General features: G+C 39.2%; 1 protein-coding gene across 6 annotated transcripts in view; it reads right to left on the bottom strand.

The window, feature by feature from the left end:
- Positions 1-24,338, bottom strand: part of GTF2A1L (general transcription factor IIA subunit 1 like) — a 495,737-nt gene that overhangs the window by 272,884 nt on the left and 198,515 nt on the right. Inside the window, exon 10 of one of the 6 annotated variants that reach the window (XM_016137130.2) lies at positions 12,881-13,458. The exons of the other annotated variants lie outside the window; for them this stretch is intronic. The gene's annotated coding sequence lies outside the window, so the exon portion shown is untranslated. Of the gene's footprint in view, positions 1-12,880; positions 13,459-24,338 lie in introns of those variants that run through there. 6 annotated transcript variants of the gene reach the window in all.

Below are 24,338 nucleotides of genomic sequence, written 5' to 3'. Positions count from 1 at the left end.
TTGGGTTCATAAATATTTTATTTTATTAGGAAAGTTTATAAAGACATTTAAGGAATGAACATTCAACTTCAGGAAGGTAAGGGGCATTGGAGAAAGAAGACAAATATATAGGATGCTTTATCTGTTTACTACAAAACAATATTAAAGAACTAAAAGCACTAAATAAAGCCAAACATGAGATTGTGATTGCTGATTCTCATCAAATGCTTTCAGCTGCAAGCAGCAGAAGTTTCAAAAATAGCTGAAACAATAAGGTCAATTACATGAGATGCTCCAGACTTAGATGGGAAGTTCAGGGGTCCCAAGGACCCAGGATCTTTCTACGGTTTTGCCCTGCCATCCTTGGGGTGTTCAGCCATGATTCCTTCATGATGGCAGCAAGTTGCTGTAGCAGTTCCAAATGCCACATGCAGGCATGACCAAATCCAAAAACAAAGAGGGAGATCTTTTCTTACACACATCTCTCTTTTCAAAGGCAAAAAATTTCCTTCCCAAAGACCCTCAGCAAACATTCTGTCCTACCCATTGTCCAGGATTACTAGTCTGGCTGCAAGAGAGGTGGCAAAATGAATCTCTGCCACATCGAGCCTCTATAGGAACAGGACAGCTTTGCCAGCCAGGAAGGTGGAAGGGGGAGCTGCAGTGGGAGGAATGTTGGGTAAACAATCTCATCCTCCAACCTGAATAAACCCATGGGATCACGGTCAGGGTACATATGGCACCTTCACACCTCACACTTCATGTCCTCATGTCCCTTCTCCTCTTCCCCTCTACCTATACCCTGTAGTCCAGCTCCTCCTCCTGATGTTGGTCTGTTCTGTTCCTCCCTAGAACAAACTCTAGAGGTTGCCTAGATCTGAAGGCAACTGACTGGAGTCAAACACTGCCCAACAAATGCCTTGCTTGGGGCAAGAGGTGGGGGGAGGGGGAGAGAAGAAAGAAAAGATTAGGAAAAACAGAAGTCACAAATAAAAGAAATGCACTTGGCAAATTAAAGAAAGGAGCAATGTGGAAAGGAGCCAGCTTCTGATTGTGTCTCACTGGGCTAGTTCTTGCCCATCTTGGTGTTAAAACCCTTTCAACTTGTTGCAAAGAGTTCAACTCAAAACATCGAATAGGCTCAGTCTTAGATACCAGAAGAAAAGTCCACTGGTCATACCATGATGTCCTAGACTTCCCAGGACTCCACATACCATGGTTGGGGTCCCAAGATCTGGTTTAAAGGATGAATAATGGAAAAATACTTCTAAAGGTCTTCAAAGCCTCCTCACTTCAGACATCAGACAATGTAAGGACAGCTTGATCCTTTTCATGAAGATCCAAAGTCTTCATAATCTCTTCTCTCCAATAGCATTACCCACAGCCCCTGAGCATAAGAACACACTAAATCTCAGTTTGTAAAAACACTATGTGTGCTCTTGCTCCCTTTTCTTCTGTTTTCTTAACAACATGAAACCTTGAGACATTTCTTATTAAACACAAAGGGAGAAAAATATTGTAAAAATCTCTTATTTTTAGTGATATAGTCTACATAAAAAGATGCAAAAAGCATTTTTGGCTCAGCACTGAGAGAATTTTCAGGCAATTTTCCCCACACGTATCATTAGCTAGGGTCACTTAAACTTCCAGGTAGGAATGATTTGCATAAAGATGAGGTCTGGGTACAGAAGATTCTGAGTTGTTTCATAAATAGCAGAAGCTATACTGCAGAGTTCCTGTCTATGGAAAAAGAATCTACCAAATGGCTATATGTTCCTGACTTCCATAAGGTGAAGCAGGGGGGAGGAAGAGAAGGAAGAAGAGGAAGAAAACTTGAAAAATACCAATAAGAGTATGCTGCTTCTGTCTATAAAGTGATGGAAACACTTTAGAGGCCACATTCCTGCAGAAATCCCAACAAAATTCTTCCCTCCATCTGTTCCAAATACAGCATGAGCTGCTTCCCGCCCAAGCTCCCCAATACCACAAGCCAAGGTAGTGCTTCCTCAGCAAATGGCCCAGGGTGACCTTCATTCACATCGGGCTGTGGGTTAATCAGCTAGGTGTGCTAGGCCCTCCTTCCTAGAATGTCTGGAATGCTTGTGGCAGCTTATTTTCCATGTGTTTCAATGAAAAGCTTTAGATCAAAATTCAAGAACTTGTGGGAAGGAGTCTAATCAAAAGACATAATGCTAAGCATTTGGAACTGTGCAAATATTTGATGTTGGGATAAATGATATCACTGGTGGCCACTTATAGAAATCAAAAACCAACTGTGAAGAAACTCACATAGTTGTTTTTCAATTCATTCATTCACTCATTCAATAAATATTTATTGAGCACCTATGATAAGCAAAGCACTATTCCAATCACTGGAAAAACAGTGGTAAATAATTAGATAAAAATTCTGCCCTCATTGAGTTCATATTCTAGCAGAGATTACAGGAGACATATAAGCTAAATAAATTAAGTGTATTGAATGCTAAACAGTGACACGTGCTAATGACAAAATACAAATCAAGGAAGCAAGATGTGATGTGAAATGTCAGGAGAAAACTAAAGGCCTCCCTGAGAAGGTGACTTTTGACTAAAGACAGGAAGAAAGTAGAAAGCAAGATATATGGATATTGAGGGAAGGGGATTCCAGGCAGAGGGAACAGCAAACACAAAAGCCGTCGGGCTAAGGTAAGCTTGTTGTGTTATAGAAAAATAAGGTCGGTGCAGCTGGAGCAGAGAAAAGGGGGTGGGAGAGAATAGAAAGGGACAAGGACAAAAAAAAAAAATCAGGGAACCAGATCATTTTGATTTCTGTACTTCTAAAAAGGTGAAGGTGAAGTAGAAAAATATCTGAAACATTATAGTAAGCATAATAGAACGAATGTGTATAGATTGCCTAGACTAGTATTGAACACTAGATCTTGAATTCTAGTCACTTTTCATTTCCTTCAACAGCTCGTTCTGCCCCATCCTCCTCAGTCTCATCCCTCTGGTTTCCCCATGTCCCCAGCCCTCACATTACATCCTCCACCATCATTTCTCCATCCTCTATAGCAAAGCTGCTCTCCTGCAGAGCTGTCACTTTGTAAGGGATATGATAAATGATTCACACTGCAGTGATAATAATCTCTTAAATTTCAATGGGCTTTACACATTCTAGAAGACTTTAACTTGCACTGGCTCATTAGATCCTTAAAACAGTCCTGTGAGGTAGACATGTTCTCCTGTTATAAAGGAAGAAATCACATTCTGAGTTTAAGTGACCTATCTAAGGTCACGCAGCTAACAGAAGGCAGAGTAAGATGAGAACTCAAGTCACCTACTGTCCCCTTCCTGGAGTTACATAAAAGTAGAGATATTGGAAACACGAGTCAGCATAAATAAAGGGCACTGGCCTATATCAGACACCTCTGGTAGCAGGACTGAACCAATAACTGACCAGCTACTTCATTCACATGCATCAAGTGCTCAATCATCATGGTGAAGCCTGATGGCATGAGTTTAAGCAAATGATCAAGGAAGATGGAGTCACAAAGCACAGTACAGCACTTGGTTGTGCAGGAATTTTGCTATTTCTCTGTAACACCTCCTGATCCTAAGCACAGGGCCACCCTCACTGGCATGCAGTTGAGCTTAGCAAAAGCCAGGGGGAGAGAAAAACAAAGTCCATGAAGTGTACTCTAACCCAGGAGAGCCCCAACTGACGGGCGAAACTTGGCTGTGGGCTGAGGTGGTTACAAAAGAGTTGGAAAACTCTAAGGTATTTCCTCAAGAAAGGCATAATCTTTAAGTGTATTTTTGTTCATTCCTAAAAGAGCTCATTTATGTGAAAAGAATAAGACTATTGCATGATTTGAACCCTTTCCTTCTGACCTTAAAGTTGGGCAGCTAGGTCCCTACCCAAGACACCACACTGTACAGGGCCCTCCTTTTGCCATGCCCCACCTACAGCTAAGGAATCTAGCTGTCCACAAAGCCACGGGGACATGACCACCCACGCCTGCACTGGACATATTGATATTAGGGCCCCAAAATCTTCTGCCAAAATATTCAGGATCTGCCTTTTCCTACCTACAGTGAACCACACCCCCTGTGCATACCACTAAACCTGAGGATTATTGTTTGCAAGGTGCTGATGGAGCTCAGAGGTATAGCTTGCAGTGGCCCCATGCATGCTGGATGGAATACAGAAGGGAAGAGAAGGGAGAAGCTGCAGGCCAGTGTCTCCATTTGCACCCTGCCCTGAGTCCCGTAGATGTGAATGATGGTCTGCGTGAGGGAGTAGAGACGAACTGGTGCCTGCCGCATCCCCACTTTTGAGAAAACTATTCCAAGAATTCATGGTTGGATTTTTTCCCTTGATGGAAGTGCTTTTTATTTTTAGATCAACAAAACATATTTAATATAAAAACACTTTAACATACAAACTGCAATCACAATGGCATCCGCATAGCAGAAGGGGATGGGGTACAGTGGGGAGCACGGCAGGGTAGAGGAAGGGTTTTCAGGGACCCTACTGCTTCCCTTGCTGGCAGTCACTCTGTGGCCTGTGAGAGCATGAGGCCTCACATCTGTAAGGGATGATCAAAGCAGCCAGAGCCAGAGGGGCCCTGATGCTGACACTGAAACAAACCACACACAGCAAGTGCCTTGAACATGCCACCTCCCTGCTGTGGCAGGCTCCAGATAAAGCCAGATCCAGTTAGGGGTTAACAGGAAGGTGGCTGTGACTCTGAGGAGAGTCAACTATCATTCCTGAGCATCCTTCTGATCACACCTTTAGGAACAGAATTTTCCAGGGGCTTTGAGGACACACACAGACTGAATATGAAGGCGATGAAAACAGCATTTCAAGTAAATGGCAAACAAAAGAAAGCAGGGGTAACTATACTTACAACAACAAAACAGAGTAAACTGAAAGTAATCAAAAGAGACCAAGAAGGCCATTTATATAATGATAAAGGGGTTAATCCATCAAGAATATATAACAATTATAAATATTTCTGTACCCAACATCATAGCACTGAAATATGTAAAGCAAATACCAACAGACTATTCTTAAAATATATATATATTTGACAAAAGATTCATATTCAGAATACATAAAGAACTTCTACAAATGAAAAATAAAAAGTTAAACAATCTAACGAATAAGAGAAAAACTAACACATTTACCATATGCCCCAGCAACTCCTAGGTATTTATACAAGAAATTTTTTCATAGATCACAAAAAGGTATGTTCATAGCAGCCTTGTCATTAAAACCAAAAACATTTCCAAATGCTAATGTCCAGAAAAATGTGAATAAATATTGGTATATTTAAACAATGGAATATTACTGAGCCACGAAAATGAATAAACTACTAATACATACCACTCATTGATGAATCTCAAAAATGTGACATAAATTAAGCCAGACACAAAAGAGCATATGATTCTATTTATATAAAGTCCAAGAACAGGTAAATAATGAGTGATGATAGAAATACAAAAGTGGTTGTCTTGGGGTAAGGCACTTACTGGAAAGGGGGAACTTTCTATGGCGATGGAAGCAGTCTGTAATTCTTGTGGTACGTGGTTATCAAACCTATCAAACTGAACAAGTACAATCCGTGCATTTTATTGTATGTAAATTATACCTCAAATTTTTAACTATCCACAAAAGAAGTCTGACTGTGTTTCTTTAGTAACAATTAGAAAATATAGTAGAAGAAAAGAAAACCATCACAGTAGTAACATACATAGGCGTTAATATAAAGGAAGCGCAAGACTTTCACCAAAAAAATATTGTAAAACTTATTGAGAGTAGGCCTACATGAAGATAAAATATGTTCAACAATGTGAACATTCAGTATTGTAAAGATATCATTCACCCCTAAATGATTTGATAAATTCAATGCAATTTCAAAGATATTCCCAACTTTAGTTCACAGGTAGGGATTCATGGAACTTCAGAAATAAATTTGGCTATATCAAGCAAGATGCATATGTCATTATCTTAGAATTTCCACTTCTAGGAATATATTCCAAGGAAAAGTCTTATTCTTATGTACAAAAAAAAAAAAAAAAGCACAAGAATGACCACTGCAATCTTTAAGAAACATCAATAAACACATAAGTTGATTTTAGTTATTTCTGATTGCCAAACTCTTCATAATTGAGTCCATTTAAGTTGAGTCTTTGGAATTTAGTGATAAATCCTTTGTGGTCTAATATCATAGTCAATTTTTTTAGGTAATCATTTTTACTCAAAATAATGTGCATTCTGTGTTTGTTTGTTACTTATTTACCTCTCTTCCTGGATATAATTGCTTCCCCCCAGATTTATTTCACTTCTAGCTGGAATACATCTTTCAGGAGTCTTTCAAAGTAAATCCTTGGTAGTAGTTACTATGAGATAATGTATGCTCCAGAATATCTTCATTTCAACCTTACATTTAAATAATAGTTTCGTTCATTATAAAACTTCAGTTTTACTGTCTTTTCTTCAACACTTTGAAGATATCATTTCACTGCTTTCTCATATCAAGTATAGTTGCTGACTATACATGAGTATATAAAACACATATATATAATCATATAAAGTATAATTATAATCTGACTGTCTTGTTCCTTCTGGGTAATATGATTTTTATCTTTGAAATATTTTAGAACTTTCTCTTTTTCTTCAATACCCTTTAATGTCAGTGTGGAATATCTCTGTGTGAGGTCACCTCTCCTGTTCGGCACTCTCTGTGCCTTTTCAGTTAAAGGTCTTTTCTCTTCTTCTGTGATTCTGTTGAGGAAAATTTACACTTCTAGTTCAGTCCTTCACATCTCTCAACTCGCCATCTCTTCATCCTTTTCCAGTGCCTTCTGAGAAAATTCCTGTTATAACATTTCAGTCTACTAATATGTTCTTTGGGGGTATCCATTCTCATATGCAGCCAATGCATTGAGTTCTTTATTTCAAAAACTATATTTAGGTGCCTGATATTTCCAATTGATTTCTCTTACTATCTGCTTCTCCTTGCTTAATTTTTTCAATATTCTTCTTTCTAAGGATAATTACTAGGTTTATTTGTTAAATTATTGTTCATTCTGTTTCCTCTGGTTTAGTTTATTTGTTTTGTTAAATTTCTTTCACAGAATTGTCACTCCTCATGCATCTCACCATTTTTACTTCTAAGCTCATCTTTTATTCCCTTAGGACTACCAACTGCTTTGCAAATAATACCTACCTAGAATAGATGTAAAAACTTAGGCTCGACTTGTTCTCCAGGCGAGTTAAAGAATAACTAACAGTCTTTAAAGTAGAAAGTCTCAAAAGTTGCAATCTGAATTTCCTGATTGTCATCACCAGCAGCACCACCACCATGCATTCCTCTGGACTCTAGGGAACATCTAATCACCTCATCTCCAGACATGTTTATAAGCATACATAGCCTCTGATATAATGACTAGCCCACTGGATGGAAGGAGAAGACAGTATAAAGGAATGCTCAGGGGACATACAGGTGTTCTAGCTATTGGCTTCTCACTTTGGCTCTGGAGCTGCCCTCACATTACCCTGGTGCTACCACTTTTGCCTGGTACTGCTGCTTGCCCATCCACAAAAGCAGACAATGGATGAGCAGAGTAATGTGGGAGGAGAAAAGGCACATTAGAAATCTCTCTACCAATTTAATCCGTTGGATGTCCCTGGCTTTCTTCCTCTTTAGTCCATCATTTCTCCTACCCTGCAAGCCAAACACACTTATCTCCCTAGGGTTCTTTCACGGTTTATATATTAATTAATGAAAATGGTTGAGATCCGGAATCTTTTTTTCCTTTGACAACTCCAGTGTTAGGTTCAGAGAAGAAAGCCCACTCCATGCAAAGACAGAGCCACATGAGACTCAAGTATATTAAGTCTATACAATAAAAATGTTGTCTAGAGAAACTTTAAAAAACACACTGCAAGAAAAGGGTACTGATGACTGAATGCGGAGACAGATAATATGCCAGCTCCTAGTTCAGGCTGCACAGCATTCCTGACCATCCTCAAACCAAAGAGAATCTCAGAATCAACTTAATCAAAGCTCACCAGAGGCACTAGGAAGAGAATCTCTGACGACTTCCCACAATTGCTCAAAGGCAATAACTCCTGAGAGGACTGAACAGACAGTCATAGGAATACATCGCATAATACATCGTCCTTATCCTCATCTAATTCACCTTTCTTTTTAATGTAGTTTTTCAAACTTACATAGCTCTCTACCTGTTCCTTTCTCTCCCTGATATCAAATCTGGCAGAGTTTACTTATTCTGTTTCAATAAAAAGATATAGATAATGGCAAGAATAAAGAATCTTTAATGGGTTCTCATATCAGAAAGGCTATAAACCAGTTCCTTCAGTGAATTCTGGGTAAACACTAATTACTAAAAGATAGAGCAAGATATTCTCCATGGCTCAATTATGGAAATTCTGGGTTACAAAGGACAGACTCAATCCCCTTTTCTCTGCCAAAGGCAACTCAGCATTTGCATAGTATCCTACAGACAACTGAGAAAAGCAGCCATGACTTGAGCCTCCCAGAAATTTGCCTCCTAGAGACATTATTTTCTCCTAATGAAATAGTATCAGTTTAAAAGCCAAATCGCTTCTGGATAAGTGGTTAAAATGTTCCTCAAACAAGTCCCTGTGAAAAAGCATGAAATAAAAATGCTGTCATTATTATATTAATGATGAGACTAAAAATAAATTTTTAAACATATTAAATACCCCAAGACTTCCCCCCCCCAATCCCCTCAACTATAAAAGCAGGGACACAGACCATCATTATCACAGGTTGTTGTGAGGATTCAAGACCACTGAGAATGTCTTGACTAATCAATAAAAATAATTACCAGCAATAATGAGCATTTTCTATTTCTCCTCCTTTCTATGGTTCTAGACCTACACAGGCCCACACACAGGCAGGCAGACACACACAGACAAACTCACACCTCTCAATACCATTAAAGAACTTTCCCTTCTCAGCCCTTACCTCCATCCCCTTCCTTATTCCCAACCTGTAGCAAAAACTCATACCCATGGTTCTCCCAATGACAGAAATATCTACTAAGACTACATCTACCTGACTAAAAAACAAAGTTAAAAAATTTTAAAAGTATGCAATGACCAACCAAGATTCTTTAGTCCCTTCTTTATTCTCCTTTCAAAGAGATGTTAAAGCTCCTCTTTCTTTCACTGGTAAAACAGAAAAAGGTCTTAGGGAAAACTGGCCTAGCCTCTGACAAATTAGGTATTATCATCTCCCATTTTACAGATGAACCAACTGAGGCCCCTAACACAAATAGCAACAGCTGAATTAGAATGCAGGTTTTATGCTTCCCCATTTCCCCACATTATAGGTTTTTAGCCAAATGCTCAGGTGTTCTCAATCTATCACAGTCTATGCGGAGTTGGAGGACACTGGTATTTCTCAATTTTTATTATTTTCAATCTCATCAACCATTTTATTTCCCAACATCAAAAAGCTTCTCTAGTTCTTTGTGGTAGGTTTCAACCACCTATAGTTGACTTTCTGCCACCCTTCGTTAATGGCAATTTACCAGGCCAATGCAAGGTCACCATCTAGTGGTGACAGCCACTAACTGCTTACACAGCACATCTTAGATTCTTCTCTGCACCCCCTTTGCCCTATTCCCATGTCCACTTCCTACCCCAGCAATGCTTATTTATAGCAAATTTCCAAAAATAATTTATAAAAGAAATAAGGAATTTCCAATTATATAAAACAAAGTAATTTCAAAATTATTTTGAGATTTAGGTATTTACTAAGTTCATACACTTAGGTAGATGATAGATGATAGATGATGATAGATGATAGATAGATAAGATAGATGGATGGATGATATATATATATCTAATATATATATGGATGGATGATATATATATATCTTATATATATATGTAATGATCTACCTCGACAGCAGACTGTTCTTAGCAGCCTAGAGTACGATATGCAAGAAAACACTAGATATGAATCACATGGCAGATAACTCTAGATAACCACAACTTGAGGGAAGTGCTAGATTTAACTTCACTAAAGGAGCTCTACAATCTCAGCAACTTCCTGAGAATCTAGCAAGTACTGAGAATCGAGAAAAGTAAAAACAGCTGCTTCTAAAAAGGATGTGAATTCTGATTCTACTCTCAAGTATTTATTGAATACCTATTATAGGCTTAAATAATAATATGAGGTATGTTAGATACGTACTGAGTAGTGCTCTAGCAATCTTGCTTTTGCCCATCACTCACTAGTCTACAGAATCTGCTAACTTCATATTAAACAAATGTTTTAAATGCTGAATTCGATCTTTTTTTTTTCAGTCCTAAACATCATGGACTTCTCTGTACTTTAGCACCACTGACCAAGTGCTCTTGCTAAGACTCTTTCCAATATTTAATTTCTTAACCTATACACTCTTGGTTGTATGACTACCTCTCTGATGACACCTCTAGTTTTTAGTGAAAAAACTTTAGATCTTTGCCTCTCAAGGTATGTAGTTTCTTTTCATTCTTTTAACTTTATATTAACAATCCAGCACACAGTGGCTTCAACTATCACATCTATTTAGCCATCCCTGACTTTCCTTCTAAGCTCTAGTTTCACATTAACTGTCTACTCTGTATCTCTCACCAGAATTTCAAACTCAACATGCCTAAATCAGAGATCAGCAACTTCCCCTCCAAAATGCACTTTTCTTTGTTCACCATTTAAATCCATCAAGCTCCATAATTTGCTGCTACTTTAAACTCCTTCTTTTCCTAATGTGCTCCCATCTAATCAGTTCCAGAGTCAGTCAAGTCTACCTCTGAACTGATCTCACGTCCCCTTCTCCCCGCTCTCCCCAAGGCCATTACTCTGATTCGGGTCCTCATTCTCCTCCACTCTGATCACATCTGTCAACTATTACTTGTTCTATGCATATTTTTTGAAAACCTATCATGTACCAGGCATTTACTAGGCACCGGGAATATAGCAGGGACCAAATGAGACAGGAGCCTTGCTCCGATGAGGCTTATATGCTATTGCAGGGAAACAGAAAACAAATATGAGGAATAAGGAAAGGCATAAAGCATTCTCATCCTTTGCCTCCTTGATTTGACAAAATAAGATCTCTATCATCATCTCAAATCTTTAGAGTCTTAGTTATTTTGCTCTACTCATTATAAGTGACCTGTAATGAAATTCAGAAAAATTCTAAGTTGTACATAGGTGCTGACAAAAAGTGCAAGAGCAAAAGTCTAAATTGTTTCCCTAAACCTCAGACTTCTTAACTTTAAAATCATTTTCATAAATTAAGAAACAACTCCTAACCTTCTGAAGGTGAATGGAGTTAATTAGACAAAAAATTGTACATGTGCCTTGCCATAGCAAAAGCTGTGAAGCAACCACAGCTTTTGTTATTGTCTGTTTTGATCATTTAATTGGAAACCTAAAAGTCTAAGTTATGTTATTGCCCCTACTAGAAGGTATTAGCCGACCAAATTGATGTTTATTGAGCCTAAAAAGCAATCAACAAGACTTGCATGTGTTCATATTGTTAGTATTAACTCCTGATTTTCAAGGCCTTATATACTTGAGTGATTGATTTATTAACTCTTTTCTTCTTTCATTTAACAAATATTTATAAAATGCCAACTATGTGCCAGACATGGGGCTAGTTTCTGGAGTAGAGAAATATGACATTGTAATTATCCTCAAGAAATTTGCAGTCTAGCATGACAAGGATTAGTAAGACCATGAGAGAGATGAGAATTATAATAGAACCTCAGATAAAGTTCTATGGGAAGAAGATGGTTAGGAGTCAAGGAAAGCTTCACTGAAAAGAGACACATAGGCATTTAAGTCAAGATAAAGAAGGATACCGCCGAAAGAAGGAAAAGACATGCTCAGGAGTATGACACAGCCATATATTATCCACTGGGGATACTGCCAATACATGACATAGAGTCTCAACATTTAGATAACAAGTGGGGAATAAGCCAGTTATCAAACTTGAACAGAAATATCAATACAGTGTCATACTTGCACAAAATATAGATATTAGCCAGTTTCCAATGTCAGCTTGTTTGACAGGCACTCAGATGACCCATGACCATGTAATATGGACAAACATATGAATCTACTCCAAAAGCATAAATCACTGGTAAACTTTCAGCCACTGACCCTGTCTGTAATCATTTCACAATTCCTCCAAGATCTTTACTTAAGCTACCATCAGTATGCCCAGTATTCTCAAAGCGACCATGAATTTATTAAAATAAATGTTAGTTCTGCCTGTTGGTTTGTGTTATCTAGCGTTTGGCTGTTTGTGTTGTTACCACAGCAACAGGTAGACAGTTAAATTTGGCACAGAACATAGGGTATTGCTAACTATTGTTTTATGAAGTACTTTCTGGTACTATTTCCACTGGAAAAAGTTAAAGTTAATACAATGAGTCACTGTCTCTGAGAAGGAATCAGAACAGAGGAGGGAGTAAGATAAAAGGCTGGTTTCCAAAAGGTTTCATGGACCACAGCCAGTGACAATGAATTAATGTCTCTTACTGGCAAAGTTTCTGAGGCAGTGAGTGGGTTGAACATCATGAACTTGAACTCCCATAGAAGGAGAGTGTACTTAGGCTTTCCAATGTGATTGACTGTGGGTCACTTTGTACCTAGAGGCTCAGGAACCTTCCATAAAACATACATTGAGGAAATGCTGAATTCGATAATATTATAGCTTTAAAAATATATACATATCAAGAACCGTAAATGAAAATTACTAAGTGAAAGAAGCCAATTTGAAAAGACTACATACTATTGGATTCTAACTAGATGATATTATGAAAAAGGCAAAACTATGGGGACAGTTGTTTTTTTTTAAAAAAAAAAAAAAGTGGTTTAAGGGCTAGAGAGCAATGAATAGGCTAAGCACAGAGGATTTTTATGGCAGTGAAACTATTTTGTATGATATGATAATGGTGGATACATGTCCTTATACATTTATCCAACCCCAGAGAACATAAACACCAAGAATGAACTCCAATGTAAACTATGGATTGGATGCTTATGATGTGTCAGTGTAGGCTCATTGACAGTAACAAACGTACCATTCTGGTGGGGAATGTTGAAAGTACAAGAAGCAGTGCTAAATATTGCTATAATGCAGCTGCTCTAAAATAAAGTCTGTTTTTAAAAACTATGTTATATTCTATATAGTAAAAATACAAAATTAGAGAAATAGCCTCTCACTGAGCTGTGACCCCCTAAGGTCCCTTTTTTATATATTGAAAACAGTGCCCATTCTGATTGAGAATGGGGTGGGGGTGGGGGTGGAATCAGATAAAGACATGAAACAATTAGAAAAACATATTCGGGTAATATTTATTGGATACATCTCACGTAAGGAGTATGGCTTAGGTAGTCGGTAATGAACTGTTGTCCTTCTCTTCATGAAATTCACAGTCTAGGTAGAAAGAAAAATATTACATCAGCAAAAACCCAGAAAAGAATACATGTTATGCAGCTTAAGAAAAGCTGTTTAATTTAGAAGTTGCTATAGAAGGTTTTCTGAGGAAGTAACATTTGAACTGAAACATAAGATACTCCCGTCAGTTGAAAATTCAGGGGAACAGTGTTCTAGGCAGAGGAATGGTATTGTAAAATCTCTGAGGTAGGAATAGCTTTCAGTTCCTGAAACTAAAAGACAGCATTACAAAGAGTGCGTGAGATGCAAGTGGAGAACGGGGCAGGGCACCGCATGTGGGGCCTTGAGGATAAATTGAGTTTATCTTTTATTCCATGAAAATAGGAAGACTTTGAAGGATTTTAGGCAGAGGAGTGTCATAGTTTGTTTCATGTTTTAACAGTATAGGATGCTAGGAATCACCACTCATCAAGTTTGCTGATTCATCACTGATTCATTCTCTAGTGAAATAGCAGTCCAGAAAAAAGAGAAAGCCACTTGGGTTGCAGCTTAAGTGTGACTTCATCCCAAAACTCCAGCTGGTTCAGGGCGAGGGGTGGGCATTTATTAGGAACATTTATTAGAAAGCCCTATCATACAGCTGAAAAGAAGCTTCTGTCAGTAGGTCAGTGTCTGCATGTGGTAGGGGAGAGGGGTGTAGGTTTTACATTCACAGAGCTTGGTTTGAGCCAGAAGGAAAGAAAGATACTGTGAAGCAGAAGGACAAATTGAAAGGTCACAGTCATTCCTTAGCATCAAAACATTGTCATTATTCCCAAGTCTCTGCTATTGTAACACAATTTCCTCTAAGAGATGTAACAACATCACTACTCGTCAACTAATGCCTTGGCCAGGAAATAGTTAATAATCAGTTAAAAGCAAGATGGGTGAGTGAATGGAACTCAGACAAGGAAAAGAAACAGTGGTAATTCGGTACAGGTGTCATTGACCCTGCATCTTCTTATTCCAGTGATTTAACCAGGCATCAAGAAACCTGGTTCCAGACTCTAGTTCTAGACTCTGCTGTCACAATCTGGCTGTGTGACCTTGAGTAAAACACTTTGCTTCTCTGAGCCTTTTTCCTCATCACTTCATCAACTCTCTAGTGAGAGTTGAACAATATGCTCATGAAGGTCCTTTTCCATTCTAATTTATTCTATGAATCTCTTTGCCAAAAGAAAGCCCATCCTTGAGACCTCTCCCAGCAGAAGTGGGGCATAGAGAAGGAAGTAGGAGGAGGCAAAGGAGAAGGGAAGAGAAAGGGTTCTGCATTTTAACAGCTGCTGAGTTCACACTAGCCTTGTAACTCACTCCTGGTGACAAGGATGGGGCTTGTTAAAAACCAGCCCAGGGCCTGTGGGAGCATCCAGAAGCAGAAGCATTCTGCCAGCATGCTCCATGCAGCCTGTTTCATTTTTAACTTCGAAGCAAGTCTGTGATGCTCAACTCTACCTCACAATACCAAGAGCAACCAACATTTTAGAGTGTAAGTTAAGAATGCCTGCTTCTCAGGAGTCACTGATAATACTCAAATACTATAAAATTGCTTTCAGAAATATTCAAAGTTCGGTTTTTATAGATTTAAAAATATCCTATTTTATTAAGTGATTTTTGAAATAGGTTTGCATTTTGACACATAATGTTCTCCTATGTTAAAAAAAAAAAAACAGTATATGGGGGGTTGTTGTGTTAATATTTGCTTTATACTGATAATTGTTGAAAATGGGTGATGGCTACTTAGGGAGTCAATATACTATTCTTTTACATTTCATGTCTGTTTTAAATTTTGCATTTTAAAGTTTTAAAAATTTGGAAACTCTAAAATGTACCTGGATTGGATTTTCCAAACATATGTGTAAATTCCATGAACAGAACTAGATGGCTTAATAGATCAGGGAAAAGGGTGAGGAGGAAAATCAGGGGACAGGGAACTATGGCCTATGGGCCAAATCTGGCCTATTTCCTATTTTTGTAAATAAAATTGTATTGGAATATGGACATGCTGAGTTTTTTTGTATTGCCTATGAGTGTTTTTGTGTTACAACAGCCAAGTTGAGTAATGGCAACAGAGACCAAATGGCCTTTATAGAAAAAAGTTTACTGACCCCTGATCTACAAATTCTAGAGCTACCTTTGGCTGATGTGTTCCATGGACTACAAATACCTAATTCTAACCCTCATTCCTCATCTTGAAACATGACCCCAAATGTCCAACACGAACAGAAAAGCTAGTCAGAGCTGCCCAACAGAACTTTCTGTGATGACAGAAATGTTCTACACCTGCACAGACCTCTACAGGAGCTACTAGCCACGTGTTATTACTGAGCATGTAAAATGTGGCTAGGGAAACTGAGGAACTGAATTCTTAATTTTATATACTACAATTCAGACCCAAATAGCCACTGATGGCTTATACCCTATTGGACAGCATAAAGCTAGAATCCTGATGCCTTAGCCAGTGGAGGTACTGGTAAATGTTTAATGACAAGGCAGGTATGTGCAAGTATAGACATATGTACACACACACGCGCGCACACACCTTGATCTGTAAGTTTACCAAGTTTTCTGATTTCTATTTTCCAGTATATAAATATTCTCACTATGATAGGTCACAAACTACCAAATACAGAACTGAGAAGAGAAGCACAGACTTGGCTCTCACAGGCCAGTGCCTGCCAGCTCCAGTGCACCAAAAGGCTAGCCCTCAGTTTTTGAAGCTAAAGAATACGAGGCAACATAAGAGCTCAGAAAAGCCAGAGATGAACAGAGATATAGGATTCACATGTGGCTCTGAATTAAGTCGAGAAAAGAAAACAAGTGCCAGCAGCGAAATTGTTCAAAACACAGGGAGGACAACCGAGGCAGAAAGTGAAACTAAAGAGACAGCGAAGAGGAAAAAAGTTAAGTTACTTTGGAACAGCATCCTTATAACTTAGTCTCATCTTTTCTGAGGGACATCTGTGTCGAGCAAGATTCTTTTCCCTGGGAAATAGGTCTGGGACTATTGGCACTCCAGAAGACCTAGAACAATGTTACCCACTTCTCAAATCTAGACGGCTTGAAGATTCAAAAGAACCTGTGTTATCAAGAGAGAGCATCCCAGCAGCAATCCTGCTTCAAATCTACTGCCATAAAAGGACCAGACTGCGGAGGTAAAGGCTTACAAACACGCAGGCCTGCTAAAAGTCATTTATCACCAACTCAACATCGAAGCAGATATCTAGGCTGGCAAGGCCTGGACTCTCATTCCTTATTCTAAACTCATGAAGCATGGAGACTTTTATGTGTGGGCTGCACTTTCACAGAAGGAGCCACCCACTCACTTTAGGTACTGTTTTAAGATGAGTAAAAAGTTGCAGGAGAAACTGAGCTGTTGGGTTTAGGGCACAATGAGAGCTGGGGAACAGGAAGGAAAAAGATTTGGATGAGTGTGATGGAAAGGAAAAGGGTGAGGAGGAAAATCAGAGGACAGGGAATACCAGAAATAAGAAGCCAAAACTAAAATAGATACAGGTAATTCTTCTACAGTATTACCATAGAAGGCACTAAAGATTCAAGGCACCAGAAAAAGGTGAGGGGAGGAAAATCAGTGTAGAGTTCAACAAATATTTACTGAGCTGCAATCACCAAGATAGGTGTTATAATAGTGGAGACCAGGTAAATAGTGCCCAGCCCCTAAGCCCCAGATGCATAGTCATGAAGGAAACAGAGCTGTAAACAGGAAATTACAATATAGCATGATGGCTTTGATGGGAAAGGAAAGTTTGGGAAGCAGGGCACCTAACCCAGCCCCAGGGAGTTAGAAAAGTCTTCCTGCAAGAAAAGTCATCATCAAGAACAAAACCTGAAGAATGAGTGGACAGGAACTAACCAGGGGGAGGTAGAAGAACATTCCAGATAGCCAGAATGGCACACACAGAGGCCTAGAGCCAAAGGATACCTAGGACGTTGCTGTGGGGCCATACATCCCTGTTCATCTGGGATGGCCATGGTCTGTTCTATCGTCCATGAGTAATTCATTGTCCAGCTTGTCAATAACTAATTATCAATAACTCATGATCAATAGACACAACTCAAAAAGTATGTTCCCATTTTAGATAAGTTATGTAGTTTCTCTATCCTCTAGCAGAACTTGGAAGGAAAAAAACCTGAAAAGACAGAGACGGTGGCCACCTTCCTCTACCTCCTACCCCTTGTTTTCTGCTGCCAAAGGGATCTGTGCTAAGTCCCCACGGCCTGGCTATGGTGTAAGTGTCCTGGAAGGGTAGACTGGCAGAACGAGGAATGGCAAGCCAAATTAAGGACAAGTCCTGCCAGTGCTGGAAACAAACAGGAAAAGACTGAAGGGGAAGGCAAGTGTTTCTGAAAGCCTGAACCTGATGGAGCAGCTAAACCCTCAATTCTCCTGGAAAGTGGCAAAAAAGTGCCTTCGAGCAAGACCAGAAAGAAACTTGACTACCATCAACCAGTTAGCACAGGATTTTGACCCTTCAGGTAATTTGGAGCAAACTTACAGGGGAAGTTAATTTTAGAAAATGGGCAGAGAGTCAGACCTAGACTTCCACCCCCGACAAACAGCACAGGTGGAGAAGCCAGAGGGAAGCTGAAGATCCTAAAATGTTTGTTGCCATCACAACAGAAAAGAATATAACCTCTATTACCGGGCAGGCAATCGTGTGAGTGCTCTTGGAAACCTAAGCCCTTTTGTGAGTCGGAAATGATGGAATAATAATGAAAGAAAGACAATTCTTTTATCACCTGAAAATAAGCGTTAGTTCTCAAACAACATTTATACATCTCAATGCCAGAGTGATATTTTCCAGTGATCACCACGGGCTTAGGAATAGAAATTGCGTCATCCTGTTCAAGATGGCTGAGAACTGGCCTTTCCCTCAGATTTCAGGTGGTTGGAGCCGACCTGAGATACTGAGACAGGACACCTGAAGTAGCCAGGATTTTCCTGGATTATTGGTTCCAGCCTTCTTCCTGAACCCTCTGTGGCCTCTCCTCTTCCAACCCAGATTCCTCATGCCTACTTGTTCTTTTGTTTTGTTCTGTGCAGTTCCCAAGCTACCCCCAGAATCACTAAGAAACTGAATGGTGTTACCCTGCACCAATGGCTGTTCCACCACTTGCCGTCATTCCACCAGGCTATACTGCTCTTACCTGTCCTGCCTTCATGTGCAGCCATATTTCCACTGAGGACCCAGGAGGGATTTGGGCGGTCAGGTTTCCTTTACAGAGAAACTTAAATTAGCCAAAATATTCAAGGAGGGATAACTGCTCACTCCAGTTAATCTGAGTCTCTAGTAAACAGAAGATTCAAGAGCAGGGCCAGAATTGCAACAGACTGTGGTATAATTAGGAGATGTGAGAGAGACCTTCATTGCCTATTATTTATGCCTGAAATCCATAGAACATTAAAAAGCTCAAAAATATTTTAGAACTCTTCTAGTCCAACCTTTTCATTTTAAAGATAAAGAAGTTTAGGCCTAGGGAGATTGTTACCCAAATTCACAGATTTCCTTGTAACAAAAGGATATTTGTTACAATAGGAATGCTGTATGTTAATAGGCAGAGATGGTCCCATCTCAAGCTGCTTCTGGTGACCGACAGGGTCTCTTCTTGCCTTTTATGCACAGTTATTTATCAGACACCTAATATGTGGTCCCCAGTATGTCCCAGGTACAGAGGCTAGCAATCAGATGGAGAGGTGGCCTAAGTATATTGGGTCACTCATTCCAGCATCTCAGCAATCTTTCTTTTTGAGTTGAGGTTATATTTTCTACAGGGCAAAAAGACTTGTGAGAGGGGGAAAAAAAAAACCTATTGGCCCCAGTCACTTATTCTTGTTTAGTCCAAGAAGGGAATGAAATTGTTCTTATCCATAGCAAGTAAAGTATAGTCAGTAAAAATCAGTAATCAGATAAACTTCAAGCAACAGCAAACATTCAGAATTTGCTGCTGTACTGCAATATCAACTAGGTTCACTACTAAAAATGAGGAAACTGGGAAATTAGGAATAGAACACTAAAAGGAAAACCAATAGAGTTGTTTTCTAGGTTTTACTGAGACTGACACCTGTAATTCTGAAGTAGGAACCGCACTCATTTTTCTGATTAAAAATACCAGTTTATACTAAAGTGCCCTGTGGACATGTCATCCCAAGTGTTATCATGGCCAACAGCAAGTTTGTTGGTATAAAACCATGACTGACCCACAGGACTCCTCAGAGAGAAGTCAGTTAAAGAGACATAGCCCAGTAAATCAAAATGCATTTTCAAAATAACATTGCTTGTGTTTACGAAATACTATAAATAGGGATACAGCTCATGAAATTCCTTTCTGATACCTATTTTCCTCATACCTGTAGTTCATTGATTGCCTACCTAATCCCAACCTTTCAAAAAGACTCTTCCCCTAGCCTTATCCAAAGCCTTTTGTTTCCCTCATCACTTTACCCTCAACCCACCCACATCACAAAAGTCTATAAACAGTCTCAGAAAGAGCAGAACATTGTTTCAAAAAAGGCAGTGAAGAAATTGAACAAGCAAAGCCAGACTTCGCCCTCCCCCTACCGTTAGCAGAATAGAGGTAGGAAAGGCTACACTCTTATTTATGAATAAATTTATCCATAAGTGAGATATGAGTATGTTTGCTAAATATTTAAAATAAACTATTAAAGGATAATTTTTTAAAAGGTAACAGCATGATTCTGGTATACAAGTAAGATGAACCTGTATGAAAAATATCAATTAATGAGGCAACCAGTAAGCTGTTACAAGTTCAAAGGACAATCAAGAGCAGAAATATAATAGATAATCAAGAATGCTGAAGTGATGCAGGTTCAAAGACAATGAAAGAAGCAGACTCCTAAAAAATCAGTTAATCAGATCCAGAAAGGGGCACTACATGACACCTAGGAATCCATTGAAGGGACCCTGTAAGTTTTGTTTGCTGGTTTGTTTGTTTGTTTGTTTGTTTTGCCCATTTCAAAGTTGTTCCATTTTTCCTGACAAGGTCTGACATTTCTATATTGACAAGGGCCCTCCAAAAGGCTTCTTTCTGCAGACATTGGCCTGATTTCTGTGCGAAAATAGCCAATCCAGATATAGAAAGAGGTGTCAATCGTCTTGGCAAAATTCACTGGCACCCTAACTACTCTGCAGTCCCACCATGCCATCCAAAAAGGCAGGGAAGAATCCCACTCCCTGAACTTTATGTATATTTTGCTAAATAAGTCCTCAAGAAAGGATGTCTTTTACCTCTAACGATATATGGTGAATTTGGTATCATAATTCACCCGGTTATCTTTAGACCTGTCTTCCTAACATCCAAGGTTTCATTCCATGGAGACTGGAGCAGAGGATGGTCTGAGTGTCCACTACTACCTTTATTCAAAATCAGCACTCCATTTCAACGAAGACTCTGACCCTGGCTGACAGGATCCAATTCATTTTCTCTTTCTCTTTCTCGTTCTCTCGCTCTCTTGCTCTCCCTTCCCCCTCCCCCCCACACACAGTTATTTCCCAGATGCTTCCTGGTCTCCCATACAAATAGATTACAGGCATACCTTGGTGCTACTGTGGGTTTGGTTCCAGACCACTGCAATAAAGCAAGTAACACAATAAAGCAAGTTCTAATGCCTTTGCTGGTGGAGGGTCTCCCCTTCAATTTGTAAAAACGAAACACCTTTGAAGTGCAATAAAGTGAAGTGCAATAAAATGAGTTATGCCTCTATTGGCAAGTACAACCCACATTCTTTGGGACTCATCTGAATCTTAAGGTAATTACAGTTTCACCTCAAGCTAACACCTTTCTACTTATAAGTGTCTTCCTAGAGGGCCAATGCTAGCTGTAGAGAGTTCAAACTTTGTCCTCGGAAAGATCACATTTTTGTCCCAGACCTTTTATTAAAATCATATTAATAATACCAACTTTGTAGGGTTATTGTGGGATAAAAATGAAATAGTACATGCAAAATACTTAGCAAAGGTGTCTGATATTTTCATTTTTATTATCATGTTGGTCACTATTAGTACTGGTAGCTGTCCTGGCTTTGCTCCCATTAATAGCATTTATCAGTTGCATTCTGCATTTCATCTCTATAAATGGCCCCTCATTTCCCCTCACAATTGGTTCAGGTGTTTTCTCCCAGTCTCAATGTTTCCCGCTTCACTTGCTGATGAACATGTACACAGTTCTGATGGTCCATTCACTATACCATATACCTGCACTGACACTAGCCCTCAGCAGTCATGCCTCCACAGACAGAAAAGTTGCCTAATCCCTTTTACCCATGGCATCTAATCCCTGAGCCACTGAAATTGCCTTGGTTTTGAATGGAAGTCTGTCAAAATCCTCGTAAAGAGTTCATATGCAATTCCATTGTCTAGAGGTTTCTCTAGAAATGATGATGGTAATGAAAAATATTGACTACAGTAGCAAAGCTCAATTTTTAGCAGTCAAAATTATACCTTTTCATTAAATTGAGGCCCCAGAGAGCAAAAATAGATAATTAAACAGATGTATGATGAAAAATTACAAATAACATCTTCCTGTTTAAAGTGATCAGGAGCATAGACACTCAAGAGAAGGAAGTGTGACATGTGGAAATCTGGGGGAGCTGCCTCTATGGGGCACATAAACCGTGACCCCTCCCCACAGCAGCCTCCTCCTCACCACTTCACAGAGGCAAAATCTGAACCAGTGTCAGAATAGCATGTGGCATCTGTGACTTCCAGGAAAGAGGCAGGGAGCTCAACAGCAACAAACAGAGCCCATGGAAGATGCTCCTGAAAGCAACGTCCAGACTTGCACAGAACATTATTACTCTGCTCAAGAATCACCAGGGGTTGACTGTCGCCTACTGCATCAAGCCCTAACTGCTCAGCTTGGCACACAAGGTCCTCTCCAGGCCAGCATAGGTCTGCTTTTCCCATCTGAACTCCACTGCTTTCCAACACAACCCTCCCTGCTAGTTAATCAATTCCTTCCCCACACCACGCCTCTTTCACCACCTCACCTTTGCTCATGTTGCGTCCACAATCACCTTTTCTGACCCTCACTGATACCTTTCTTCTCCAAACTCAATGCATAGATGTCTCCTTGATTAGACTGAACGTTCACCAAAAGCAGGGATTGGAACATTTACATATCTGTATACCATACCCCACAGTCCTTCCTAGAAGGCTGGAATCATAACAAGTGTTCAATAAATGTCACTGAGCATTAATTCTCTTATGGGTAAACAGAGCTGAATGCAAATGAACATATTTTATGGCAAAAGTAAAAACAGAAAAAGAACTAATGTTTGATGAATAATGACCCACTGTACTTCTCATGTCATATCATGAACTTCTTGCATGAAATTCTATAAAATTGTCTATAAAATTGTGCTATCCCTTTTTACAGATTAAAAATAAAATCCAAGGAGGTTAAGTAACTCTGCTAAGAATAGGACAATTTGTAAATAACAGAGAATTCAAACTCAGGTCATTTTGACTCCAAAGTCTGTGCTCATTCCAAGAATTTTTATCATAGCATCACTGACACATAGCCATGCTCATCTGAAATGGCACTGAGCGATGTATTTGCAAGAAGACCTTTAATGGGCACTCTCTTGGCAGACTACATGACTGAGATAGACAACAGAAGACACAAACTTTTCCATTACAAGGCGCAAACCTTCACATTTTTTTTGACCCCTTTCCAGAAGGATCTGTCAAGCAGGTAAAGAGCACTAGTTCCAATACACCCCCTCCCACATGTCAATTTTCTTACCTTTGACAGATTCACTGACTGGAGCAATAGTAAAGACTTGGGTCATTACTTACACAAGTAACTATAAGGTAATACGAGTAAAGAAAAATTCCTTGCTCTACTGCATCTTAGCTGTGTATCCCTTGGTAAGTCTCTTCACTTCCCTGAGCCTCATCAGTAATTTAGGATCCTTTGAGGCTCCACTAGATGGTATGACATCAAGAGCTACATAAATATTGAAAATTAAGATCCTAAATTCTCACATGAAAGAGTAGATTCAATCTTATCTTTTGGGGGAAAGTTTAACCAAATAAAGTGATTTTTGAAGAATATTAATTTTTAAAGGATAAAAATCATACCTTTTGCACAAATATAAAATGTATAATTACTGCATGTCAAATATTTTATTTGTCATTAAGTAACAAGAGGACTAATATAATGCTATAGTTAATTCAATGGAGAATTCAAAGAACACACACATACACACAACCAGGGATGCTGAAATGAATTTACAAACAGACGTTGTCAACATCCACATGGCAATAATCACTGCATTTCTACTGACAAGACTCTTTTGTGTTACAGAGTTTTACAACTTCCAGATTAAATAACAGAAAATAGGAGTAGACCACTATTCAATCAGATAACCCAAGTGAGTATGCTAGCCAACACTTAGAATTCCATAGGATACAGAGTAATTTATTTATTTATTTTTTTGCCATTGTAAAGTCTTTTATAATTTTTCCTTACATGATTAACAGGTATCCCATCTTTGCAAGATCCTGTCCTATGGGAGAAGCAAGTAAACAGTGACAGAGTCAACAATGAAGAAAGGAAAAGTCATCTGATGGGTCAGAGCCCCATAAACCAGACCTTGCTTCCCTGACTTTACAGGAAATCCCTGTTTAGTGAGCTTATCTCAGTGTGCCCTATGAGAGCCCACCTTGGGTGAGTGCTTTTGAGCATCCTTCCATGCCTTAACCCAGCATTCTCTCTGATGGAAGTACTCGGGAATGGTTTAGGATTAGGTCCCTGCTACTTAACAAGTCAGTGTTGCCCAGGAAACAGGGCCATAAATATCGCCTGTAAGCAAGTAAGAATGCAGATTCTCAGGCCAT

Source organism: Rousettus aegyptiacus, unplaced genomic scaffold (genome assembly GCF_014176215.1).
Source record: "Rousettus aegyptiacus isolate mRouAeg1 unplaced genomic scaffold, mRouAeg1.p scaffold_m13_p_7, whole genome shotgun sequence".
Classification (NCBI taxonomy): Eukaryota; Metazoa; Chordata; class Mammalia; order Chiroptera; family Pteropodidae; genus Rousettus; species Rousettus aegyptiacus.
Note: the sequence above shows the minus strand (reverse complement) of the source record. Positions and strands in the feature narration are given on the sequence as shown.